Source organism: Teleopsis dalmanni, chromosome 2, assembly GCF_002237135.1.
Source record: "Teleopsis dalmanni isolate 2A chromosome 2, ASM223713v2, whole genome shotgun sequence".
Lineage (NCBI taxonomy): Eukaryota > Metazoa > Arthropoda > Insecta > Diptera > Diopsidae > Teleopsis > Teleopsis dalmanni.
Window position 1 is genome coordinate 242,990,747 of NC_051847.1, and position 9,374 is coordinate 243,000,120.

Here is a 9,374-nt window from a genome sequence, read left to right on the forward strand (position 1 = left end):
AACGCCAAATATCTAGGTGTACATTTTGATCGTCGTCTAAATTGGCGTCACCACATCTTTACAAAACGGAAGCAGTTAGGACTAAAGCTACGCTCACTTTACTGGCTACTTAATCCCAAATCCAAATTATCGCTGCAAAATAAAATACTTTTATACAAGGTCGTTTTAAAGCCAATCTGGACGTACGGTATACCCATCTGGGGTATAGCAGCGAAGTCAAATATAGACATGATTCAGAGGTTTCAATCAAAAATACTACGTATCTGCGCCGACGCCCCATGGTTTATCCCGAATAACGTCCTACATCATGATCTTGGCATCTCTACAGTGTACGAGTCAATACAGCAAATAAGCAGCAACTATCACTCACGACTGGTAGTTCATCCTAACCCCCTTGCCGCAGGTCTAACGAGGGATACTTTTAACATTCGTAAATTAATACGCTTCGCAACTTCTGATTTGCCGAGCAGATTCTAGAAATTGTAATTCTTCATAAGGCGGTGATTACCACTGGGTAGTCCCGTACATGCCAATCATATATTGTTATTGTTAGAATTATTTTATATTTATATAAAAGAAAACACTGACAATTTATATATATATTTATTAATATGTATTTATTGTATTCATTCAAACACAACCCGTCACTTCAATATTGAAAATTATACTAAGCTCTAAAAGGCATTATTCGCCTCAATATGCTCGTATGCTCTTTACACAATAAGCAAATTCCAGGAACAGGCAACAACAGCAACGCATACGAGACATGACGCCCGTCTGCCTATTGCGATCAGTGACTTCCCTGAATTTGAATCTGCGTGATCAATGCATTTTGTTATCGTGACAAAACCACAGAAACAAAGTATAGTTGTATTCAGTGACTGTATGTCCAACACACCTCCTCAAAATACATTGATCATTACATGGCAATTTTAATTTTATTTTATTTACATAACAATTTCAATTTTATTTTATTTACATAACAATTTCGATTTTATTTTATTTACATAACAATTTTAGTTTTGTTTACATCTATGACGCGTTATGTATTCCGGGACATTACAATATCATGGTCCAACATTTGTTGCTAGAATTGGGGAAAACCCAGTAAAACCCAATTAGACCATTACTTAAATAATAGTTCTTATTTCTATATTTTATTTATTAAGTCCAATTTGACTTCTTAATTCTATAAATCTTACTGCAGGTAATGGCTTTGTTAAAATATCTGCCAATTGGTTATCCGTCGCAATATACTCAATATCAATTAATTTAAATTCAATTTGTTCTCTAGAAAAATGATACTTAATATCAATATGTTTAGATCTTTTGTGACATGAAGGATTACTTGCTATACATATACAGCCTTGATTATCTTCAAAAATTTTTGTTGGTTCTTTAATTTCAATCTTAATACTTTTTAATAATGAATTAAGCCATAACGCTTCTCTTACAGCTTCAAACAATGCAACAGAGTTTTGTTTCTTTGTATTCCAGCAAATGACACATGACTCGAAAATTTTAAATAAATAACCAGTAGTACTTCTTCTGTCACTCTCACTTCCACCCCAATCAGAATCAACATAACCAACAAACATATGTTTGTAATTTAGATTTTTAATATAGGTTAATCTTAAATCTATAGTCCCCTTGAGATATCTCAGGACCCTTTTAAGACATTGCCATAATTCTTTATTATTTTTATTACTATATCGACTTAGAATATTTACAGATGTACTCAAATCCGGTCGTGTGCATAACATAACGTACATTAAGCAGCCAATTAAATTACGACACGGTGCATCATATTCCTCATCTGTATTTAAAGCCTCATAATTGAGCTTGCTCGGTAGTGGAGTGCTAGCTGGTTTACAATCATACATTTTAAATTTTCTTGAAACATATTTTATATAAGCTGATTGACTTAGATGTATCTTATCATCAATTCTTTCAATTCTTATTCCAATAAAATATTTAATTTCAAATAAATCGGTCATTCTAAATTTGCACATCAAATAATTCTTGAACCTGGTCATAATTTCAATATCTACTGTTGCTATTACTAAATCATCTACGTACAACAATACATACAAATTTTTAAGTATATTACCATTATCAAGAATGTAAATGCAACGATTAACAGCTGAATTTATAAAACCAATGTCTTTTAATGTCTGCTCAAAAATTTCAAACCAGCATCTTGCTGCCTGTTTAAGTCCATAAATGGCCTTATTTAACCTACAGACTTCATTTCTACCGCAGGTTAAACCTTGAGGTGCTACCATATATATTTCTTCTTTCAATACCCCATTCAGGAAAGCAGTTTTTACATCCAAGTGATGAACTTTTAGATTGAATTGGTTTGAAAATTATAGCACGAATCCAAAACTAGAGACTCTTGCCACTGGAGCAAACATTTCATCATAGTCAACTAAATATTCTTGCGTGAACCCTCTTGCCACAAGCCTGGCTTTATATTTAACTACTTAACCCAGTTCATTATGTTTTATTGAAAAAACCCATTTGCAATCAACTATATTTTTATTTTCTGGTTTTGGTACAAGAGACCATGTTTTATTATAAATATGAGAATCAAACTCTTCTTTAATAGCTTCTTCCCAATGTAATCTATCATTTCTATATTTGATTTCATTAAATGAATTCGGAGTGCTATTAACAAATGCCTATGCATTCATCATGCAATTTTTGAAAAATAAGTCATTTTCTTTGTATGACATCTGTGGCCGCTGTTTCAATCTTTTTCTAACATTAAATTCTGAGATTTGCAACTGACTATTGTTTTTATTTGCATCCTTTACAGTTTTATCAGTATTAACTGGACCTGCATTGTTTTCACTTGATATGAGACCACTAGGCTGTTTATCTGATTTTAATTGATCAGATTTCCTTTCCGTACTCTCATTCGGGAAAACTGAATTTATTTTTTCCGTACTCTCATTCGGGAAAACTGAATTAATTTCTTCCGTACTCTCATTCGGGAAAACTGAATTTATTTCTTCCGTACTCTCATTCGGGAAAACTGAATTAATTTCTTCCGTACTCTCATTCGGGAAATTTTTATTAGAGTCATTTAATTGTACTCTGTCTTTTACTGCAGTCCTAGAATTTATCATATTTGTCTCATCAGCAATAATATCTCTTGCTGTCACAAATTTCCCAGCTTCCTTATCCCATAATTTATACCCATTTGGTTCATATCCGACAAGTATAGCTTTCCATGATTTTTCATCAAATTTTCGTTTTCTTGTTTTAATATGTACATATACTGTTGAACCAAATACTTTTAAATACTTCAAATCAGGCTTTCTATTATGCCACATTTCGTATGGTGTTTTCATACCGTCTTTCAATGCTTTACTTGGACTTCTATTAATTAAATATGTTGCTGTTAAAACAGCTTCACCCCAGAAAGTTTTATCTAGTTTTGCTCCACTTATCATAGCACGAGCTTTCTCTGTAATCGTCCTTATCATGCGTTCAGACACACCATTTAACTGTGGGGTATGTGGAACTGTTAAGTGATAACTAATGCCTTTTTGAACATAATAGTCTCGCGTCTCTTTTGACAAATATTCTCTACCATTGTCAATATACAAATTCACAACTTTTAAGTTGAAATGAGTTTCACTTTTTGTGATGAAGTCTTTAAAAATGGCAAAAACATCAGATTTAAAAGTCATTAAGTAACTAACACAGTAATGTGTATACTGATCAACAAAAACTATATAATAGTTTTTTTCATCGAGTGTAGAAGGTGTGATCGGACCACAGACATCTGAGTGAACCACAAATAAAGGTCTTCTAATATAATCCTTATTTTTATTCTTTTTAAAACATAATCTAGTTTGTTTACCATTTATACAGGCCTCACATAGTTCATTACCTGGCTGTACATCTTTCAATAGACTAGTATCACTAAACATTTTTTTGTTTTTTATTTCTAAAAATTTTGTTCTGCTAACATGTCCTAATCTTTCATGCCACAATTGATAATTACTATTTTGTATAGACTTAAACGCACAAACTTTTTTATACAGTGTAAACTTAACAATTGGTACATTATTTACACACTTATCAAAAATAATTACTTTACCATTTTTTCTTACTTCAACACCTCCTGGCTTAAATTGTATAGTCATCCCAGCATCTTGCATTTTCTTAATTGAGAGTAAGTTGTGCGGAACATTTTCACAGAACAAAACATCTTCCAAAGTAAGGCTATTTTGAAAATTGTTGCACAGTTTCACTATACCTTTTTTTGTTGCATAAATATACTCTCCACATTTTGCGATTGTTATTTGAACCGGGAAAACCAAGTTGATGTAATCATCAAACAAACTGTCATTATTTATTATATGATCAGACGCCCCAGAGTCCAAAAGAAATGACACATTTTTTTCTTCAGCAATTTTAGTATTTTTGCTTATCATAAACGCAAAGCCTTTACCTGCTGGAACTTCTGCAATATTCGCTACTTTCTCATTTTCAGAGCTTTTATTTAGTAGCCTTTTGTACACATAACAGTCTTTCTTGATGTTACCTTTTTTTCCACAGTGATGACATTTTATCATCATTTTAGAACGATTTTTAAAGGTATTAAATTTGTTTCTGTTTTTAAAATAATTTGTATTTATTTTATTTTTATAACTTTCATTTTTGCACACCGCTTGTAAAATTTTTGTGCTAGTCTCTTTAGATTCACTTTTTAATTTTATCTCGTGATCAAATAACCGATTTTTTACAAATGCTAGCGTTAAATTATCTTCGGATAATGTCTCAATGGCAGTTATAATTCCATCATAACATGATGGCAGTGTTAATAGTAAATGAGACACTTTGTCCATTTCGTCAATTTTAGCCCCCGAAGTTAATAACTCACTTATTAAATCATCAAATATGTTAAAATGGTTTACTAACGGGAAATCCCCTTTTAATTTTAAAGACAATAGTTTTTTTCTCACTGCTAATTGCGATGCTAAGCTTTTTCGCTCGTATATTGCATCTAGGTTTTTAAAAATTTGTTTTGCAGTACATTCAGTACTTGCAAAACTTAGAAACGAGTCACTTAAATATTCAATTATAACACTTTTAGTACTTCTTTCGGTTTTATTCCATTCTTCGGTAATTGTTTCTGGAATGTCACCATCGATTACTTTTAAGGCATCATTTTCAGCCAATAGTGCTCTAATTCTGAATTTCCATATAGAGTATTTTTCACCATCAAATGGTTTAATGTTTCTTTTCATTTTTTCCATATTCACGCAGTGTAATGCGTGCTTGGCACATAACCTGTTAGAATTATTTTATATTTATATAAAAGAAAACACTGACAATTTATATATATATTTATTAATATGTATTTATTGTGTTCATTCAAACACAACCCGTCACTTCAATATTCAAAATTATACTAAGCTCTAAAAGGCATTATTCGCCTCAATATGCTCGTATGCTCTTTACACAATAAGCAAATTCCAGGAACAGGCAACAACAGCAACGCATACGAGACATGACGCCCGTCTGCCTATTGCGATCAGTGACTTCCCTGAATTTGAATCTACGTGATCAATGCATTTTGTTATCGTGACAAAACCACAGAAACAAAGTACAGTTGTATTCAGTGACTGTATGTCCAACAGTTATTGCCATAAGTAGTGCTTATTATTCATGAATAGAATAGATTGTATTTAATAAAATGGAGTTTAAAAACAAAAAAAAAAAAAAAATTGTTGACTGCAAATTGCATTACAGTGTTAGGACTAGAGTTTCACCTATCGGTTTTCCAGACTCTTTGGAAAATCTGATTCAAAAACTGAGAATAACTGATGTACCAAAAGATACAGTGCCCCTTTTGATACAAAAAGTAAACGAGATGAAGCAAGGTCATAACCAATCTATTACTGATTACAGTAATAAAATGGCCAAACTTCTTTTAGATCTTAATACTACTTCATTATTAAAGAGGAACTATAATACGTCATCTCCACAAGCTGAAGGGATTTTACTTACCAATGAAGACAACGTATTATTAGCATACAAAAATGAACTAAACGCAAACTACTCATTATCCGTACAGTCATCAAACCCGAAGACATTCCAAGAAGCGAGAGAAATCGCTGAAGGCATAGTCTTTCCAGACCAACATCAGAGTATATTCCATTACCATGGCAATAGATCACAACACAATAATCGGAATAATAATAATAGAAATTATACCAATAGGAATCAAAGTTATAGAAACAATAATAACAGGAATCAGTACAACAATGTTGGGCAAAGGACCCAACATAATAATTATAATAATTATACCCACAATAACTTCAATCATAGAAATCAATACAATAATGGCTACAACAACAGAAGCCAATACAACCATAATCAAAGAGGACACAATCAAGGAAACCAACATAACAATAACGGGCAAAGAAATCAGCGTGATAACCAAAGAGGCTACAACAACAGAAACACGCGACGTATACACGTGACCACAACCCAGGAAAACTACTACAAACCAGAGGAAAACCAGTAGAATTTCCCTCTGGTACAACAAAAGCAAAATTTTACACATATAACACAAACAAGTCTAATTACATCGAAATTTATAGCAGAAATACTAACACCTATATAAAATTATTATTAGATACAGGAGCTGATGTATCTATAATTAAAAACAAATTTAACTTAAGTTTTAATTCAAATAAAACATGTGTATTGATTGGCATCACAGATAACTACAGAACCTCCCTAGGCATCACAACATTAGTATTGGATTTCAACGATGAACACTTACCACACAAATTTTCAGTGGTTGAAGACGATTTTCCCATTGAAAGTGATGGCACCATTGGCAGAGATTTTTTGACAAAATAGTGTAATATAGACTATTACACATTTTCACTGACGGTTACTTACAAGAACCAACAAACAATTGTTCCCATACAGTATAAACCAATAGTATTAGAAGCAAGAACTGAACACATTTTACCCTTAGACATGCGTTTTCACGAAGACACATTGTTGATTTCTAAACAAATCACCAAAGGCGTTTTCATTGCCAACACAATAATTCCAGCTAAAGGAATTTGTCACATTCGTATATTAAATACGAACGAGCATGACATCACCCTCAATAAATTAAATATGGATACACGTCCACTAAAGTATTACAATAACTTTAGTAATAAACACAAAGTAGATTACAATAATATCAGGTTAAGAAATCTATTACATAAATTACAGTTTGTAACGACATAAATTTTTACAATAAATTTTTGTGCTACATATTAGCTAGAAGAAGAAAAAAATACAGTTGTAAGGACGGAATTTTGTACAAATTCCGCCCTACATAAAACTTATTATTTTTTACTAAAAATCGTCTGGATAAAACTCGATTTATATATATAAACAAATAAACAAAGCCAACCGCGAACATACGCACAAACAACACGCAAAACAAAGCCAACCGCGAACATGCGCACACACGACAAGCAAAACAAAGCCAACCGCGAACATACGCACACACGACAAGCATAACAAAGCTGACAGCGAATTACACTTGTGCGGTTGTGCGTGCATCTAAGCAAAGCAAAGTGTCGTATATAAATAGCGGAGATTTTATATGAAAGATGACTTAGCACCGGCACACCGAAGTGAGTAGTACTCTACTCCAGCGCTAAGTCTTTTTTTTTTAGAAGCCCATGGTGTTTCGACGCTAAGGCTTAATAAATCAGTAGAAGGTATTGGATAGATTTTATAAACGCCTTTGATGTTTTGACGTCTTTGGCTAGAAACTAATTACGTAGATTTGGAAAAAACCCTTTGATGTTCTGACGTCTTTGGGTAAAAATTATTGAATAGACTTTATAAACGCCTTTGATGTTTTGACGTCTTTGGCTAGAAACTAATTGAGTAGATTTGGAAAAACAAACCTTTGATGTTCTGACGTCTTTGGAAAAAACTTACTGAATAGAATCAAGACTAGAATAAGTTATTTAAAATAAATTATTAAAGAAATCTTTTTAATAAATAAAATTTTAAAATCATAAAAAACAAACGGTCTTTTACTTTCCACTCATTGGTTTACCAGCTTCGAACTAGTCAATAAAACAAATTTATTGCAACGACCCGGACCGCGACTGAGTGATACCTCAGCAGAATTAAAACGACGAATCCGTGTCGTTACAATTGGCGCCCGAGCAGGGACTAGTGTTCGATAGTATTCCAAGTGGGAAGAAAAGAATTACCAGGGACCTGATTGGTCAAATCACAGTGGTCAAGGCTCGAATGGAAATTTAAGATCCAGAGGATAAAATATTAACAAATATCACAACAAGGAACAATGTCGGTGGGATCAAGAGGAATACCAGGAACATATGGAAGTTCAATAAATCCTCCAGTGCGCTCCTACCTTCAGATGGTTGAAGAGGTACAGAAGTGGTCCTGTAAATATGACGGTGGTAAGGATCCACTAGGTTTCATCGATCACATAGAGGAACTGGCGGCTATGTACAATATCGATGTAAATCTAATTCCCAAGATGATGCCAATACTCTTTGAAGACAAAGCATTAAGATGGTACCGCAATAACCATAAACCTTGGCTCCTCTGGTCAGGCTTCAAGGAAGATTTCTTAAAATTTTTCATATCGTGTAGATATTTCGAAAAATTAGACAATGAGGTACGAACACGATTACAAAAGACAAACGAAAGATTCAAGGATTACTCACTTGACATTATAAATTTAATGCGACACACTGGCATGGATCCCGATTCGCAATTGGAGCGGGTGTATCGAAACATGAAGGCAGACTACCGGATGTACATTAAACGTTCAGAGTTTACAAGCCTAAATGAATTAACAGCACTTGCCGATGACTTCGAAGAACTAAGAACAGAACAGGATAAAGTGAGTCGCCAACGTGTTCGAGAAGTGAACGTAGGGCGCATGGTAGTCGAGTCCCCTCAAGCGATGGTGGTACAAAATACAATGAGAAGCATACCCAATATGCCAGCACGGGATAAAATTATCCATAGTCTAAGCTTTGAGTCGTCCATTCCTGATCAGAAACGAAGTAATCAGCCTCAGAACCAATCAACCGCTAAGCAAGCAACAACATTTATAACTAGAAATGTGACTTCAGCATCACAACCAAAGTCAAGCATAACGACACAACGCGTACAACCTCAAGATTATTCAAAAGCCCAGGGAATAAACCAGCAAGAATATCCACAAGAGCAGACACCTTGTAGGTGCTTAGTACCACCGCGTCAGCGAAGTTCAAAACTCATCACAGAGTCGAAAAGTCAGAGTCCAGATGTACCACGTCTACGAAATTTAAAACTCATCACAGAGT